This window comes from Anser cygnoides, chromosome 8, assembly GCF_040182565.1.
Source record: "Anser cygnoides isolate HZ-2024a breed goose chromosome 8, Taihu_goose_T2T_genome, whole genome shotgun sequence".
Classification (NCBI taxonomy): domain Eukaryota; kingdom Metazoa; phylum Chordata; class Aves; order Anseriformes; family Anatidae; genus Anser; species Anser cygnoides.
The window spans coordinates 5,897,498-5,917,207 of record NC_089880.1 but is presented as its reverse complement, the minus strand read 5'-3'; positions in this window follow the sequence as shown (position 1 = coordinate 5,917,207).

The following is a 19,710-nucleotide window of genomic DNA, read 5'->3' as shown; positions in this document are numbered from 1 at the left end:
TACCAGCAGTGCTATTAGATGGTTTATTTTCTCAAATCCTTTACCAAGAGCTGTGCGTAAGCACAAGGAGGTAACACATAGCACTGGCTGCTTCTTTATTGCTTGAAGCTTCTGTGTGGTCATCATATAAATGGGATTTATTTCCAGTGATGGGTATGGTTGTTCTGTTCCACTCTTTCCACACACATCCACCTACACCCCAACCGTCTCTGGTCTCCCTTTTCCCTCTATCCATTAGGAAAAAGGCAGAAAAAAAGTTTGGGAAATGCCAGTGCTGTATCCTTATGGGACAATTTGTGCTTTGTGTCTCTGTTATCACCTCACCTGTAGACTGAGTTCACTAGCTGAGAAATATTTCCCCTGATGTGTTTTCCTTCATGTACCATAGTTACTGCTCTTCAGAAGAGAATTTTTGCTTAAGGAAAATATGATTTGCACAGACTACAAGGTTCAACATCAGATTTTTTTTTTTTACCTGAATCAGAGTATTTTGTATATAATTCACTATTTTTCATTTTACAGGTATTTCATTTTTTTTGGTAAAAATCATCAGTTCTCTACAGAAAAGTCCAGTGAGCTGGGCATGCCAGGAAATGCCCAGGATGGATGACCCTGATGCTGTCAGGCCTGTAATGGACACCAGTACCATGATACTTGGATGCTCAGCTGCTCCGTCTCAGATGTTTCCCTGTCCACAAAGGAAAAGCATCTCCCTTCCTGATCCTTCTGGCCATGGGAGCAGGTCTGGCCACAAGGTAAAGTCACAACAACAGTTTGCATTATTATTTGTGGTACACCAGCTCCCCTCTGGGCAGAATTGATAATATCATTGGCATACCTTATCACTTCTGTTTCTTGGCACATTTTTTGCTACCCTTGTCCCACCCCTTCTTTGCCCTGGTCTCCACCAAAATAAACAACCTACCCCAACAGTCTTAGTTTGCTACATCTGTACCCAAGTTTGGTGCTTCTGATACCATTATCTCGTTAATTTTGATCTCGTATAGCATTACTGACATGGTGCTCCTTACCTTGTCAGGTTTACCTCCCCTAAGTGTACCCAGCTCTCACTTTCAGTTACTGTGAAGTTTGGCCATTTCACACATAACTCCCCTGAAGTCACCAGAGAAATCCTGCTGTCCCTGTGGCGCTATCTGTAAGTTTTGTCAGCTTCTCATCCTTTCATCTGTCATGTCTAGTGATTTATCATGACACATCCGGTATCTTCTCATGTCTGGTTTGGCTGGGTGCACCTCAGGCTAGGGTGTGGGCAACAGCCCTGTCACCTGCCCACAGCCATAACTGAACACGTACAGGTGCTGGCTATTGCTACCTACATGTGTAAGGTATTACACAGGTATGTTTCTAACTCGTTAACCTCTTTGAACTGCCATCAGCTTCCAAAGGCATGCAAGCACAGAAAAAGGAAGAGAGGTCATAGTATATTTAAATATTTGTAATAAAATAGAATATTGGTTGTAGAGACTACGGTCATGTTATGAGATGCCAATGTAAGTTAAAAAAAATAAAAAGGAAGGACAAACTCTCAAATTAAAAGTATCAAATATTCAGCACAATGAATAGGAACAAATTTTCAGAAGCAATGACCCACAATTCCAGTATATAAATGGAAGGTCAAAGTTCAAGACTTACGTTGTCCCCAGTCACAAAGTTATTTTACAAATCTTACTACTTATTTTACTGCTTTCATACATGCTGAGTTCCTGTGAAAATACTGTTTAAATGGTCTTTGGAGCATCTTCTATAATCTGTAAGCTGTAAAATAGAAAACTTTCAGACTGAATTTTTGAAAAGGCTGCTTTTACTATACTTTTCAGTAGTAGTGGATGTCAGTATTCAGCCTTGGCTTCCTCTTGCTGGCCAATGCCAGTTTAGTTTCTTATCAGCTTTTCTATTTTTATAACTTATTGGATTTGGATGAGTATTTAAGATTACGTGTGATTTTTTCCATTTACCTTGCATTCAAGAAACCAAGCAATTTTTGTTACCTGACTGGTTGGTTGGGATTTTTCATTGAATCAAGCTTTTGGAAACCACAGCTCGTGTAAAGACTAAAGGATGGCATAAATCAAATAAGAAGTAGCATTAGAGATTTTGGAAAACTTAGTTTTAACTCCCAAATGCCTCTATCCAGTGGCTGTTGTCAGTGATTTTTCGTTGCTTGTTTGTTTGTTTAAGATTAGATTTAATTTTAGATTTGAGGCCCAGATCCAAATGGTGCCTCTCATAGCAGTCTCAAAACTTTCCATCTGAAGAGGATGGAAGTACAAAGATAACAAACTTCTGATGGTATTTGCTTGGGTTGCTCTTTACTCGTCTGCTATTTGCCAGCTTTTACCAGAATTTACCACTGTTTAATTTCATTTAATGAGTGGTTTTAGTGAGGCCTGAAAGACAGAATTCAATCTGTATTCTCTTTGAAACTCAGTATTTAACATTGTTCCTTTCCCTTCCTTTACTTTCTATAGTAAATTATTTCAAGTACTTAATGAGTGTATGAAAGTCTTTCCAAACCTTTGATTATTCTCTGTACCTCATAAGTTTTGCAATAACCTTTCTTATATAAAGTGACCAGAACAGTGTTTCAGGTGCTACCTTGAATCACTGATGTATTAAAAGATGTTCTTAGGTTTTGATATTATATTCTGTTCGTTCTTTGATCTTACTAATGTTTCCTAGTTTTATATTTTCTTTATACTGTGGAGAAATATTTTCATTGAGCTATCCACTGTGGTACTTCTGTCCCTTTCTTGTGCTGATTTTTGTGACCAGAGAATTCTAAGCAGGGTAAAATGAATTTAATTTTTTCTTATTCTGCATTCCTGGACTTGCAGGACTTTCACTTCCGTTATGTGGCCTTTCCCTGGAAAATGAAGATTCTATGATATCTAAACATTTCTCAAGATTGCAGAGATTACATCAAAACATTTGGTGGAAACCAGATCTGGCAAGAAGGCTGGCCAGATTGCATAGTTTCTAGTCAGCAGTGGCTGTGACAGTGCCAGGTTAGTGAGCTGCCATGTCACTCGTCCCTGACTGTTCAGGCTGTTTTGATGTTATCAACCTTTCCTTTGTGAGACTGGATGTTGCAGGTTTTAGTCTTCCAGGTCAGCTGTCCCAGTATTGTCATGTGTCTTATATCACATATAATCCTATAGTTCCATGGATTATCTGCCCAGTTTTTAAAAACGAGAACACAGTATTCATTTTTTCCCAATCCTCTGTGGCAGTTCAGTACTGATGTTGAATGAATTATGAAGTTACTCTGCCTATGTAGGGAAGATGGTGAAGGGACATCTTCCAGTTACAGGGATAAAAAAGAGACTTGCATGAAGAGCTGGAAGGTGGAGGACTGCTGAAATTCTTGATATATATTTCTTGGGATAGGGCTCTGAAGCTGAGTAAAAGCAAAGAAAAGGTTTGTTTAGGAAGAATGCTGTGAGTAACATTTTTGAGCCCTGTGTGACTGGTAGACGTGACCTTACATACTTGTTGGCTGAATGTTATGATGGGTTCCTTGGCTATTACAAAAGTATTTCACATCTTTCATTGTGTAAAAGGCTATGGTATTCCTGGAAAATCTCCGTTAAGGAGGAGGGGGCATGTCATCTACCAAAAATATAAACAAATGCGCCAGCTACTGATTTCTGTTTTGCTAAGGTAGGAAGATATAGTGGAAATGCGTTATTCCTAGCAGACTTATGAAAACATCGAGAAATATTCAAATAATCCTTAGAGCCTTTTGATGCTTATCTTACTTGATTTTTAGAGCAGTAGAATTTACTTAGAATTTGTATTTTTCAAATGACTGGGATAATGTGCAAACATAATTTTTCAGGCAAAATGCTGGGATTTTTAGTGCCACTTCAGTATCAGGAACTAAAATGTCAATTTTATGTAAGTGAATTCTTTTTGACCTTCCTTCTCCCTGCTTTGACTTCACACCAGATTTGTCAGATTACAAAATTCAGCATAGATATTGTGATAGCAGTGTTGGTTAATATAATAAACAGGAAAGATATTAAATGTATTTAATTAGGGCACATTTCAAGGAAACATCATAGAATCACTGCATAACCAGTGTGAGTTAGCCACTTCCAGATTAGACTCGGTTGAATGTAATTCACCACTGTCATATTTTTCACAATTGGTTTTCTAGAGTTTTGCCCTAAAAGGAGGGGAAAAAAAGGCAAGCATAGAATCTATTATTTTTCATATTACCTTGAAAATCGAGTATAACAGTTTAAATGTCAAATAGTTGTATGACTAGGTCTTATTATCTTCCAGCCATCACATATTTTAATTGATTTGACTTTTTGGTGATAAATGCCTTGGGTTACGTATAGCACAAATCCTAACACAACATAATGCAATTTCATAAATGTAATTGCTTATTACACATGGCTGTGCATAGAAGAAACAGTAGAAGAATAAATGAAAAATATTTAAGTGAACAAATGTTATCAAAACATTATTTTGGCTGCTTCTGAAATGTTGATTTTTTTTTCTTGCTGTATGTCCAGATCTGAACACTCACAGAGCATCAGTCTCTATAGGAATGCATTAGGAACTGTGGGGTAGAATTGATAAAGAGCTTGCTTTCCACAGATTTAAGATCAATAGTGGGGATTTCAGGGAAGACAACTGTTGGCTGCTGGATATAGTCTAAGGTGCTCTTTTGAGTGCCTGGAGCAAGATCATCATATCTTGAAAGAGAATTCTTACTGTGCATCATTGTTTTTATGGAGTCAGTATAAGGAGAGCAGTTAAAAAGCATCTGCTCTATTTAATGCAAATACATAATTTGTAGATCGTGTAGCTTAAAAATCAGGTGAGTCATAAGGAACTAGCTTGTAAAAAAACATTTATGTTACATATAACATAAGAATTTAAGATTTGTGCTTCAGAATCCAAATTCCATCTGTATATCTGGATAGCTGCCCAGATGTGGCTACAAGTGACTGAACTGTAAACCTTCATTTATTCCTAAAGCCCAAGCTATACAGATTAAACTATAATTCAAAATTTACTTCTCATTATGTTTTGATCCCTTTGTGACCTGGGTTTTCTAGTGTCAGGAGTTCACAAAATACACTGTTCTGTCTGGAGGAATGAGTGGTCCCCTGCTTTCTAAAGCCTATGGTAACAGAGACCCTATAATAAACCAAATTGGTTTTGGTTACTATACTTCCACCTGATCTTGTCCCACCTAGTGCTGAGGAATCCTTCCTTCCCCTTTAAAGAGAACCTGGAAACCAGGAGGTCAAAATAGGCTCCAAAAAGTCATATAGAAGCAGGGAAGCTCCATGCAGAGAGTGCTATCACTTAGATGAATCCCCATAACAGCCATGGCTTGCTATGAACAGATTATTATGTGCAGAAGATGCATCAGCCCAATCTAGAGGAAACCCCAGTGAAACAAATAGCTGCTAAACTGTATTGTCTTTCCTTCCACATTGTACTGTCAAGGAATTTCAATTATCTTTAATAGAGTTTCCAGTGATTTTGGTAAGATTAGACAGATTTGAAAATACTGCTTACAATTTATAGTCTTTAGGTCAGCTCTGTGGTACGTACTGTCACATGCAGGAACAGAAAATATCCTCTGATACCCTTTTCTGAGAAGGGTGCTCTTGTACCTGGTTGACTTGTTTCATGAGTAGCACAGAACTCACTAGGGCACTCCACAGAGGCAGATTCTAGATGGGACAATTGACCAAGACATCTGCAGAAGAGCCTGCCTTATAGACTGTTACACATCCTTGTGTCACTGGGCTCAGCACTGTAGCCGTACATCTGGTGTGGTCAGTGTGCCCTTGTTTTGAAGATTTCTGTAAGTGATTTATAGTCTGTCACAGTGGTAAAAGGCTTTCAGAAGGGTAGGGAGGGAATTTTATTCCAAATGTAATTGTCTTTCTGCCTGTAACTGTGGCTGAATGGGCATAGTGTCTGCTTTAGTGATCTGGAAAAATCTCTGATGAAATGTTACCACGAATAATTAATTTATGCTTACATAAAAATGCACAAACAGGTGTTGAGAACTGTGTGAGGAGTGTTTTTCACATTCCTGAAAAGCTCTGTGTCTCACCCATCACCACAGGACCATGAAAGTGGGAAGGGACCTTCAGACATCTCTAGTCCAACATCCTGCCCAAGGCAGGCAGCTCCAGGCTGTATCTGTCCAGCCAGGCTTTGGGTATCTCCTGGATGGAAACTGCAGGGCCTTTTGGAGAGACCTGTTCCAGTCTTTGATAGTGCTTAATGTGAAAATGCTTTCTAACCAAATAATACCTAATCAAAACTTCCTCTGTTGTAACTTGTGTGCATTGTTTCTCATTTTAGTATTGTGCACTTCTGTGATCAGTCTGGTTCCATCTTTTCTTCATCCTCTCATTGGTTAGTTGAAGACAAAAATGAAATCTATCCCTGTCCTCTTCTTAAGGCAGAACAAACCCAGTTGTCTCACCTTGTCCTCACTGTGTCGCATCTTCCAGCCCCTAATCATCTTGATGGCCCTCTGCTGGGCTCATTCCTGTATAACAGCATCATCTTTGTAGTGAGGAGCCCAAAACTGAACACAGTTCTCCAGATGCAGTTTCATGAGCACTAAACAGAAGTAAATAGCAGCTTCCTTTGATCACCTGCCTACAGTCCTGTTTATATATATTTATATATATTTTAGTATGTGGTTGTTCTTTCCTGCCACAATGACATACTGCCAGCTCATGTTCAATTTGTAGTCTGCCAAATCCCCCAGGTCCTTTTCTACAAGTAGCTTTCTACTCCAGCTTTTTCCAGACTATCCTGTTGCATGGAGTTATCCAGTCCTTGTTGCGGGACTTTACATTTGCCCTTGCTGTTATTCCTGTCAGAGCATCACTCTTTTTATCAACGTCCCTGAGAATGGCAGCCCTGCCTGTCTTTTGCCATGCTGAGTGCTCCCCCTGGCTGGTGTCATCCTTGAAACTGCTCAAGATGTATTCTGTCTCAGTGTCCAGGGGGTTATAAAGGCTTCAAGCAATGTTAGGGCTGACCACTGAAGAGTGGGACTAGAAACTAGCTGCCAGTTATCATCCTTCAAGAGCTGATGCTGTTGATGAAACTCCTGTACTAACAGCATGAGCAGCATGCCTAACATGCCTATGGTTTTAGCAAGATCCGAAGAACCAGGTTTTGTTTATCTGAAGAATGAATCTGCTCATTTGATGCCCTTTAGCTCAGCTTTGTTTTTGCCAGTAGCAATGGAATTATGCATTTGGTGTTGAACAAAGTCCTGTTACCTCCAGTGTTTGAAATCTGTTCTCTGCATTGACAGAGATTTAGTATCATAGGTCAAAATGGCAAAACAGTTGTCAGTTTGGACTCCAGCTTGCAGGGTATCTTTTAACAAATTTTCACTGTCTGTGAAAAACTTGAGACAGTATTCCATATGGCAGGCTAATACAGTGATACAGACTAGTTGCAAGTATTTGTAGCAGCACATTTTTATGTTGTTTTTATTTTATTTTTTTTAATCTCATTTTTCTGGCATTCTTGTAAGATGTCTAGCTTACTAACATGTAAAGGGTCACCTAATGCCTATTCATAGGACGTGTTAATTTCGCTATGGTTTACAATTCCTACAGGCATTCTTAACATTGCTTGTTAAGTCCTGTAGGGTATGTGATGTTCCTAAATAGTGATGATAGTGAAAACATGTTCACTTGCTTTTACGTGGTCTGGCTTCTTATACCTTGTATCTCCTGGAGCATAAGATGTCTCATATGTCATTTGACTCTGGATTCCAGTCTCAGTTATAACACCTAGTTGTTATATCCTCTAAGGTCTCCAAACTTTCTTTAAAGAAAGCCAAGTGTGAAGTGATGAGTACTCCAGAATGACTGTCAATTGCTAGGTCTTAACGGAATAATATAGCCAAGATCAGAAATACTTCATATTAGCTACAGCTTAATTCAAGTACGATAAGGCCTTGTTCTTGCAACCAATACTTTGTCTTGGTCCCTGAATTACTAAACGTATGGAAGAATAGGGTTTTAATGTTATAATTTTGGCTTTGTGTAGCTGATATATACGTTAACTGCTAAAATAAGCTGACGTGCCAGTATAACGTTTTGCTGTCTTTTTGCTTGCTGTGATAGAGAGGGCAATTGCCCACATCTTCCGTGTATTCTTTAGTAGACTCTCTTTTACAGATCTTTTAAGATACAGAGATAGTGGCTGCTTTTGATCTTTGCCCCCTTTTTTTTTTTTTTTTTTTTTTTGTTTGCTAAGCATCTAATCCTGAGATACTTAAATCATGGGAGCATTTTAATATATAATGTTAAAGAAAATGACCTGTTTAGACCCATTCCACCTAGCTTTCCATTTTGTTTAAGTGAGTTTGACTATTTGCATTGTAAGAGCAGATCTAGTATTTTTTTTCACTGCTATTTCCATTGCTCTTGTTAATTCTACTGCTTTGGGCCATGTTAAATTCGCTTTGCCAGAAATCATCTTTGAAATCTCTCATTATTAACAGAGCATTCATTCTCTCTGTATGTCCTTTAGGACATTTCTAAATAGGCAATATTCCATTAGTGTTTTAGGCTGTCACATACACAGTTATAGCATCATACAACTATAATATCATTTTGCCTCTTCCTATCATGAAATATTTTACAATGATGTTGGTGTTGATATGTATTACTCTTTTGCAATCCTTTGCAGATCTTCTGAAGTTTTATCTCCTAGTTTCTGAGATGGCTACAAACTTCTTAAGACAGGGTAAGTTTTACTACTTTATACATTTTAGAAAATTGATTTATTTGTTCTCTGTAATCTTATATGTGGGAAAACATTGGCCCAGAGTTTCAATACGTTGCTGCCAATCCTAATTTTCGATGTTTAACTATTCATTTTTCCTAGAAACTGCAATTCTTCTACTTTTTGTTACCATTTGTATTTAAGAACCATTTGGTTTTAAAAAGCAACCTGTACTTAAATCGATGAAAATAAATTCCTGCTCTATTTCAGCAACATAAAAAATACAGTAGGGGAAAAACTATCTGTAATTAAATAGCAAATAAAGGTGGAAAGGAGAATGGCTCCCTTACGTTGTGTTTCTTTGTTCATTTCCAGAGACATTATCTGTTAACCCTATGGAATATTTTGCTCTGGGTGCCATAGGGCAGTCAGCTGGTGTGCCTTTAGTAGGGGTATACTTAAAATAATTTGTGTAATGACCATTTTCCATCCCCAACTGCAGTTTGAAGGTGTCGGCATATAATTAACTTGTTTTCGAAATTATTGCTCTTCTAGATCCTTTGTTGAAACAATTAATATTTTGGTAGTATATATGCATTTTTCTTTCTTTTTTTTTTTTTTGGTAACCTGAACTAGAAACTTGTCATGCAAGGCTAATATACGTATTTATTTTCTCCATGGAAAAAATAGTTCAGATAGATTTCATCTTTTTGGGAGCACTCTCGTGTTTTCTTTTCATTCAGTGTGCAACATATTAGCTTGCTTGGAGCTATGAATGTCCATAGTTTTATTTTATAGGACAATATCAAGCAGGAGCTGTGCAATGTGCTGCCTTTAGGTCTGCCAACTGGTAGGCTCTAGAGCAGATAAACAAATAACGAAGCCCCCAGTCTGGTTACTAAATGCAGTCCTTCAAATGACAACAGCTGAGACTCAAATAGGACAATTGGTAGGCAGCAGCTCTACAAAGAGTGCCAAAAGGAACTTTTTGCAATCTAAACCAAATAGGCTGTCCAAGGTAAGAACCATAGTTTGCGTGCAAAATTTGGTATATTATTTCTTTGTTCATACAAAATTGTCAATAGAATAATTATTTGCAGTAGGGGAGTGATTTATGAGTCTATCCAGATTACTGTCTTTGAATCTGTAATGTGAGACTGAGATGTGGACTCTGACCAGGCAAATTTCCTGACCTGTCAGTTCTCCAACCAAATGAAGTGTTGAGCTTGGGGTGCAGCAGGGGCTGGAGACACCCCTCAGCTCACAGTTGCCACCAAGGCCAATGCCAGCTCTGCAGGGTTTCTTTCAAACATTGTGCCAATGTAATCAATTACTGAAATCTTACATGACTGATGAAGCACAAACGTAAGCCTCTGAGTCCTGTGTTCAACTCCACTGGAGATCTCAGCTAACTTGTTTGGCTCTCCATCAAAAAACTGAGGGAGAGGAAAATTCTCTTGCAGATGGGTACTAATCCTACTGGAGAGCTGAATCCTATTAATGCTGGCAGCATCTTTTCTCCTTTCTTTAGAAGTGGTTTATACTAACCCCTTTGAAAGTTGGTTGTCCATTATTAACATTCTCCTGGCTCACAGTTCCTCTGCTGTCCCACTCTCTGCATCTTCTCATTTGCTTTTTTATTACTAATCAATAAGTAGGAGCATTTTAACTATTGCAAGTTCACCTGGATTTATCTGAGTTCTTCAGAGTTTAGTCTTTCTTTCCATTGTCAGCTTACAGACATGACTCTTGAAAGAAATTTCTGGAAAGAAGGTCCCCAAACTCTGTAAAATGAAATTTCAAACCTTACGAGGGGTTATCCTAGCACTTATGCTTCTGACAATTTTTTTTTTAAATATTAATTTCCAGTATTGCTATATGTCACTACTTTTATTTGCACTAGGAGTAAGGAGAAAAAAAGTTTGCAAAAATAATGGGAATTGAAGAATGCTTTCAGATCTGCAAGATATAACCTTTCTCCAGAGAAAGCTTTAACCTTTCTCTGGAAGGTTATATCTGCAAGATATAACCTTTCTCTGGAACTCCAGAGAAGTACCATAAAACTTGTACCTTTGTTTCAAGGTAGATACATACCTGGAGAGGAAAGCTATCTCAGTATTTGTCTGAGATTTTTTTTTCAAAGGGACCTAATATAGTTAGGCACCAAACTATTCTTGTATTTCCAAAGAAAATGAGTTCCTATATTTTTTACGCTTCAATAATTCTAGTCTTAGTTTTGGTGTATCTTTTATTTAGTCACAGATAATGCATACTGTCCAAATAGTGGGAAACACTCAGCTCGTTTCTTTTTTCTTATCAAAAGGAAAGACTCAGTCATTTAAATGATAAAATTAAAGAGGACCAGAATTAAGACAAAATCAGTCGGTGGCTTATCAGCTTGTGTTGGGAAAATTTTGTAAAGTTTTTTTTTTTTTTTAATATTGCTGTACTTGGTAGTTTTTGAGGGCCAAATGTTGTTGTGAGGTGATTTAGGTACAATGAAACTGGGCTCTTTTCCAGGATCTCCCACAGTGACCATTTTCAGTGACCATGGGCAAGTTCATGACAAGTAAAAAATGGGAGTAAAGCAAATTCCCCTTAGAAAGGAAAGCAGTGTGGCTGTATGTATAAATGTTTATATACTCATTTTAGATACTGCAGTAAAGAGTTCTGTCGACCACAAAATGGCATTGTTTATTGGAATGACTAAGACCAAATGATGAAGATGCTAACGCTATTTACTCTATCTGCATACTTGTTAGTGTGATATAAACACAACACTTCCCATCAAATAAACTCCTCCTGATATGAATCAAGCTCTTTTATAACAGTGTTCTACACTATTCATCAATCTGCCTCCCTGGCCTTGACTGCCAAATACAAAATGCTTGCTGATTTTCAGGATGTCACTTGACAGCAATCTGCTCTTGGTTTAGAGTAATAGGCTATCAGCAAAACACACACAAAAATAACTGCAAACATTTAGAACTGAATTCTGGGTTTATACTTTGTACCATAAGTGCAATTCTGGTACATGATTCTGCAGTCAATGAAGTTGCACTAGGTGTATGCACAGAATTTAGACCTTCATTTATTATTAGAAATTAACTGAAATGTCATAAAGAGTCGCTGTGTGACACCATCGGTGTCACTAGCAGGCATAGCAGGGTCTGCTTCACTTGAGGATTTTTATCCACCCTTGTACATTGCCTTACATTTGTCTTTTTCTTTTTCTTTTCTTTTCTTTTCTTTTTTTTTTTTTTTCTGCTTAAAATGTAGAATGCTTCGAGTAGGCAGTCCTTAGCAGTACAGGAAGTCTTCATTGCTAACCATGTATACATTAGTGTGGACTTGGATTCCGAGTGATCAATAAAGCCCATTGGAGAGAATAATCAATCCAGTTTGTAAACATTTATGGTACTAAAGCTCAAGATAGCCAGTTTGGTGATTTTAGTACTGAAATCTTCAGAGATTTTAGTACTGGGACCACAACTCCTTAACACTCTGAAAAAAAAAATATATATTTCTTTAGCAGAATTATATCTGAGAGTAAAAACAAAATTGAAACCTTCTTTGTTTCATTGGCTTGGTTTCATTGGCATTCTAGGATAATTAACCCATGTGTCAATCCCATGATTTGTTAAGGGGTTATGTCTAGTGCTGTAAGCCAAGTGTTGAGCAATCACCTTCACATCATGTGAAAAGTCTCACAAAGTGTGTTATGTGTAGGAGGTGCAAAAAGTCAAGGTTTGAAGTACAGAAGCAGCTGTAAACATCACACTTTCCTAGGTGTTTCATGATGATAGAAAAGCTGGTGTGCTTTAAGATCGTTGCCTGCAAGGGTACAGTATCCTGGAAGGTCTATTTATGTTTATAGCAGGCACATTTAATTGTATATCTTAAAAAAAAAAACCACAACTGATGCATTGAACAAATGTGAGAATCATTGTTCATTTTGTGCTCAAGTTGAAAGAAAAATAATTCTAGAAAAATGATTTTATTAAATAATGCTAGAAAAATGATTTTATTATTTTGGAAGGTATTCCTTTTTATTTGAATGAAATGATGACTTTTGATGTCAGAGATGGTAGATTCTCCTCTGGAACAAATGTCCATGTAAAATGAAAAGGGTGGTCTTTTGCTCTTGGTAGCAAAACAGGACTTAGAAGATGCACACAATTTCAAAATTTCACAGTGACTGATTGTGGGCAAATTGCTGACACTCCCTGAGCCTATTTTACTTGACTAGGAGTAAAATATTAACTTTCCCATATCTACTATTGCCAACCTCATCAGCTGAAAAAGCTGTTACTTATTATGTGTGTAGTAAGATGGGACCATACCCTCTGTTGGAGCAGCAAAATACTAGGAAGAAAGAAAATAAATGGTTATAAAAAAAAAAATAATAAAACCCAAAGAATAAGGCTTAAGGTCTTTAAAACCCATATTTTACTCTTTTCTTATTCTCCTACTACACAAGACAGTAGTTCTCTGTATCTCAATTTCCAATCTGCAAAATGGGCTTAGTATTACCTGTTTTGTTCAGCAGGTTGTATGAGCTAGCCAATGAACTCTGGAATTTATTAATGAGCTTCTGAATAGAAGTGATCTCTGTGCAATAAGTGCAGAATTGTTACAGCATAACTGCAGTCCTACATCCCAGTTTGTTTGAGGATTGAAAAAAAAGAAAAGAAAAAAAGAAAAACCAGCTTAGCATTTCAAACATTTGCTGAAAAGAGAGCGCACTGAATGATCAGGGAGATGCCTGATTTTTAGCAAGAAGCTGGTGTTAAAGCATCAAAGTTACTCTTTGCATGCATGGAAACTGATCTTCTGATATAGGTTTGGAAAAAGTTGAAATAATCCTTATAAAGTATAAATTGGTGACAAAGGAACAAAATCAAGGACGTCCATATCAGTACTGTAGTTGTTTTCTTACATTGATGCCAACAAAAACTGTTAAGCCTTTTGCATGCCTGTCATTTCCCAATAGAACAGACACCTACAGGGTTTGATTTTAAAACACCATTTAAATGGGAATTATCAGTTGGTCTAAGGTCGTAGTAGTTTTTATTTTTCTCCTCGGGGGAAGCAGAACATAGATGACCAGTGAGAAAAAATCTGTTCAGAGAAGAGCTGCTCTGCCTATCTGCTGCAGGTTCAATAGCTCAACTCTGCGTTTGTTTTATTATATATATTTCTATTTAATCACTGAGCTCACTTTTAATCTTACATTGGTTCTTTTCCAGACAGTGCTTTGGAGCTGCTTATTAGCTCTATCCTTGTAATCCTAGATTTTTGCTGTTAAACTGTTAAATGGAAATTTAGCTTTAAGACTTGTGGGAATTCATGCTGGCTGCAGCAGTGTTATCTGTACAGCTGGCTTTATACTATCCTTGATCCTAGTGGAGAATTGAGAGTTGAGCAAGGTGGATTAGGAGAGATGCTGGACAGAGAGTGTTGTTCACAGCTGGCAAAGTGAGCATTTTATTTTAAATGCAATTCTAATGGCCGCTGAGTGTCTCTGATGTCAGGACAGCATGTGGAGGAGGTGACATGCAGCAGACACGGTGAAACTGTTGCTGGTGGATGGAGCTGGGGTCATTTGGGGAATTTGTTAACTTACTGTTAACATTTCCAGAATTGAATTGAGATCCAGCCATAGTTCACCTAGCATTTTATTTCAGCTTGTGGTGAAAATAATCCCACCACTTTTAAAATTTGATGAAAAAGGAACTAACTGTTAGAAATTATAGTAGTACGATGAATGGAAGAATTCTACTGGAAAGAAAAAAAAAAAAGAATTATTCCCCAAGGGTCCCTATCAAGGGGAGTCATTAGAAGGAAAAAGCATGTCAGATTCAGATGTATCTGGATGACTTTGAACGTGACTCTGCCAAGTGCTGATGGGAGACTGTGGTGAGAATCTTTTCCAAGGATGTGCTCTGGAGAAGCAAAACACCACATCCTGTGGTGTTAATATACACAGCATGGTACTAACCAGATGCACAGAGGAAGGTGACTGATATAACTGGGGGCAGCTCCTGTCTTGGAGATAGTGGCATCCATCCCAACCAGAACTTTGTAACTCTACGTAAGTCTGAGTTTTATTTCCCTCAGCACTAAATACAAACATGCTGGCACCAAATCGAACACCACAACACACAGGGGCAGGAAACATTGTGCTGTTGAGATCCCCATTGGTGACAAAGCACTACAGCCACCACTCATTGTACTTGCACGAAATTCAGATAGCATTATCACCACTGGCTGTGTTAAAATATTGACCTGATCTTTGAAGTATTCAGGCTTTTTAAGTACTATGCAGTTAGTTAAGTAGTACATTCATTTCTACTGATGCTGTTTATTGTCTTTCCCAACAAAAAGGCAGCTTGTGAAGCATGGATATCTAGAACATGCTAAGGATATTTCCTCCACAGTGTTAGCTTGGGCTGGAGTGCAGTCATGTATGTGGGTACCAAAACTGCTAAGGAACCTGGATTCTTCTACTGTGATATTAGGTCATACAGGATAAATTTATCCTTACTGAATTCTGCGTTGTCATGGATACACTGCTATTGGTACCTGAACTAGCTAGTTTAAAACTAGCTCAGTTATGTCAGTCTTAGTGCAATTTCTGCAAAGTTTTTGGTCTGGTTGCAAAGTTAATAGAATGTGGATCTTGCGTGGCACAGAGATGTTGGGTCCAAAGCAGCAAACAGTCCTACTTTCTTTCCTTCTTGAGTACCTTTGATATTACTGGTTTAATGCTGGGAAATGCATGCAAAGTGATTTTTTTGTAATACACTGCAGGTTACTTGTAGGATAAGATCTTTCATGTGGGACATTCATTTGCATTAGATATTGGAAAATATTCTTCATGGAAGAATACTCTTCTAGTGCTATATTCCTTGTAACTCTCTTATTCCACCAAATTTCAGCATAAACAATCTGGGAGAAATATACAACACATATTTGTATTTACTAATGTAAATGGAAATCACAGAGCGAAATCCCCAAGCACTGGACTATGTATTTACCCTTATGTGTAGCTTGTATGTTTCAGGACAGAACAGCCATTCTCAATGTTCAGAAACAGTAAAAGATGCCATTCAAGGGCTGTGGACATATCTTTATTAACACTGAATGAAACTAGTATGAAAACTGATATTACAGTGGGTTCTAAAATAGACACATTTTCAGTCTTAAACTTTTTTTGGTAATTATGATATATTACTATTAATTGCTTGGTTATCTATTAATTTATTAACCTTATAGTAGGCTATTTACATATAGTGTCATATGTTAAAATACATTCAGCTTACAGGAACAGGTTAACAGTCTGAAGAGACCAGAGGGACAAAAAAGTAGGGGAAGAAACCAATGCAAAAGGAAATAAAGTTTCCTGCCAAGTTCAGAGAACTAATTGGCTGAACCAGAAATGGATCTTTTGGTTCTCAGTCCCCATCTAGCAATAGATAAACCCATACAACCATAACTTTAAGTGAAAGTGCTGAGCAACCAGTCAGACAGACCCTCTTGAAATGTCTCAGGAGCAGAATCACAGTGACATGGTTATGTGTCTCCTGGTTTTCCCTTGACTCTGCCCCTGGCTTCCCAAGTGGTGCAGGAAGGCCCTTATCTCTCACTGGCTCCAGACATCTCTCCTTTCTGAAACAACATCAGAAGACATCTCTGCACCAGCCCAGCTGCACACAGTGTGAGCCAGGGAGTGTGTTAGCAAGGGGCTGGCTTGGAGCCTGTGTACATGGCAGAGCAGAGAGTGACCTTCCCATCCACCGGGAAGTGGGACGCCAGGTGCGCCAAGTACCCCTCACCTCACAGGTCAGCCCTGCAACCCAAAGGAGGGGCTCCTGTATAGATCTAGCTTGGACGAGGAACTTCTTTCCCTTTGGTGGTATTTTGAAAGTGACAGTGGGAGAAATATCATCAAACTTTCCCCAGAGTGAGACTATAATTTCCTCAGAGTTACAGTCTATGCTGCCTGCTCTTGAAGGGGTAAATCAATGCTATTGTGTTTAAAGATAAATGGCATATCTTTGCATATACCTGTGCTAGCAAATGTGTCTGATGCCACTTTTATAGAAGCGGTGACAAAATGACATGTACTGCCAAGGCTGGAGTAGATTAAATATGGGATACCTTGCTGAGCTAGAATTCAGTAAAATCAAAAGCCTGTCTTTCATTTACTAAGCCAGGAAAATAACTTGTAGTTTAGTTTTGCTTTTCTCTTCTTTTTGGGTCCCAGGAAGGCTAATACTTTTATAATAACTTTATTGAATGTCTGACTTCATGATCCTGACCTAAGCACTGAACAGGAGACCACTATGGGAAATTTATGCCTCAAACCAGCATAGTTTCTCAAACCATTATTGAGCTGTAGCACTGCAATATAGCTCACAATAAAGCTTGTAACAGCAGTGAGTTCTTTGCAGCTCTTTCTCTTTAAAATCTCCTGATACACTTTTAAATCAAGTTCTGAGGGGAAAACCTTTTTCCCAGGACAGTAAATAAGATGTTTATGGAGAAGAGAATCCTCTCTTGCCCCTCTGTGCCTGAGCAATCCAGGAATTACAGTAGGTTACGACTCTTTTTTCTTCCTCTTTGAGGGAGATGATGACTTGGGGTAGGCTCGGTGGTGGCCGTGTCTGCCACACAAATCCTTCCCCAGGCTAGATGACCCAGGCTAAGAGGCCCCAGAAATGTTTGCAACTCTCAGAAGTGCCCTTAAACTCCATTCTGCTATGTGCAGTAGGTCTGTGTTTTGTATCACTGTATTTAATTTTTCTCTCAGCTACAAAATAAAGGAAAGACGTTACAAAGGATAATAAGATAAAGATAATAGGGGCTTAATTCTGTGGTTACAGTCGCTATGCATTTTTTATACCAAACTAGTAACTGACTTTAATCAAACCTCAAACCTGTAGTTGTAAAACCTGGAAATAAATGGAAATATTCAGATTCAGCATCGATTTTTGTCTTTTCCTTCTATCTTCTAAATAAGCAATAGTTTAATACCAGCTCTGTATCTGAAGCTGGAAAAAAAAATCATAGAGCACCTGTACATTTGCAGTAACATGGTGCTAGTTTGTTAATAATGAAAATAGCTTAAAGCGTTTGGAGAGGTAAATTGTATTGCTAGGTAAGTGAAAAGTGTCAGTATCTATTTTCATTACCTGGTTTTCTCTGAATCAGGAAAAACTTCTGATCTGTTTTTAACAAGCTCAACTGCAAATATAATCTAAATAAGTTACATTTCTTATTCATGTGAAGGTTCTCTCTGTATAAGAGATTTAAAAGCCTTATTTCTCCTATATTATTATACAGGAGCTGCTTACCAGGTTCATAATTTTGTTTGTGCTAAACAAAAAGATGAATAAATTATAGTTAGACATATTTATCATAGGAGAGAGGTTGCTCTGTACAGATTAAATTTTTAGGGGTTTTACTCATCCCCTTTTAAGAGAATGTACAGATAATAATTCAAAACCTTGCAGACCAATCAGTTCTTGTTTGTGGAAAGCATTCCCTACCTCTAATGCAGTCTTCTAAAAATCAAGTTAGTGATGAACTTTGCAAGATCCTTTTGCAAATCATGAACTTGTTAAATCTTTGCATAATGTATTTATTTTTTATATTTGAAAAATGCTTGTTTCTCAGAAATGGATAAATAACCTTTCAAAAACTATTTTTAAAATGACATTTGGAGGGGGAATTTCATCTCATATATGTAAAGTGTAGTATAATGATAGAAACTGAAAGATAACTACATTAAGAAGTGCTTTGTAATATTAACTATAGATATTGCTGTGAGCTGTATCTACACTGAAAATGATGTAAGTAAAATGCAGATTTTATTCTTTCTCTCTCTTTTTTAAATCTTAAGATGCTCCTTCAAATAGGATTAATATAATTTGTTTCTACAGGAAAACTTTGCAGGGCTATCAGGCTTGTGATTTAATAGACGAATTTCTGTTTAAAAAGATTAATTTTACCCAGGGATTTGAGTGAAAACTCTGGCTCATTGTGCTCTGCAGTAGTAGTATATTTCATAGCTATGGGCTTTGATGGAGAGCAGCCTGCCCTCTGCTCCAGAGAATGCCTCTCAAGGGAACGTTCGCTGTAGTACTTTAGATGATAACCACTTCTAGAAAGCGTAATGGATGACAAAGCAAATGGTGAGATAGTTTGACCCATGCCAGTTTGAAGGCTTTAAAACTGCTGACCTTACTATGAACTTACAGTTGGATTTTTGACTCCTCTGTGTAGAAAATGTGATACAGGTGTGCTGTGGTTTTTACCAGGAAGGCTTGCAACTAGGTGTCCTGTAGCTTCTGTTATGTTTTCACAGTCAGTATAATTTCCTGTATAATGTGCCTTTCTGAAGACAGAAACGTAGGTCACTATCACAGGGTTGCTGTCATGGGAGAGACTGCGCATTAGGGAGGTGGTTGTGGTTGTAGAGTTTTGGCTTCCGTTACCATCTAAACTCCCAAGAGTGACAGCTGGTCTGAAGTGGTGCCCTGAACTTTTGTAGATGTTTCACAGTTGGCTTTAAAATTGCTTATCTGGATCAAGTTGCATTGCCACAAGAACATGTAATGAAAGTCACCCTATGATGTGACCATCCTTTGTGCTGCCTTGGCTACATTGCCAGGGTCATCTCAACTGGCAGCTCTGATACATCTGCTAAGCTTTAGACTGCAGTGACTGCAGTGACTGCAGTGTTGAAACATCTCTTGGGTTTTCCTTGGTGTGCAACATATAGACAGGATCATGCAAGGTTCATGAATCTGCTTTGCACCAGTACTATGAAATTTTGCTGATCTAGACATAAAATATACTTACCTGTTCTTTAGTTAGATGCTAGCATTTCACTTGTGCATAAAAAATATTATTAAAAAAGTAAAACAGTCAGACTTTGCA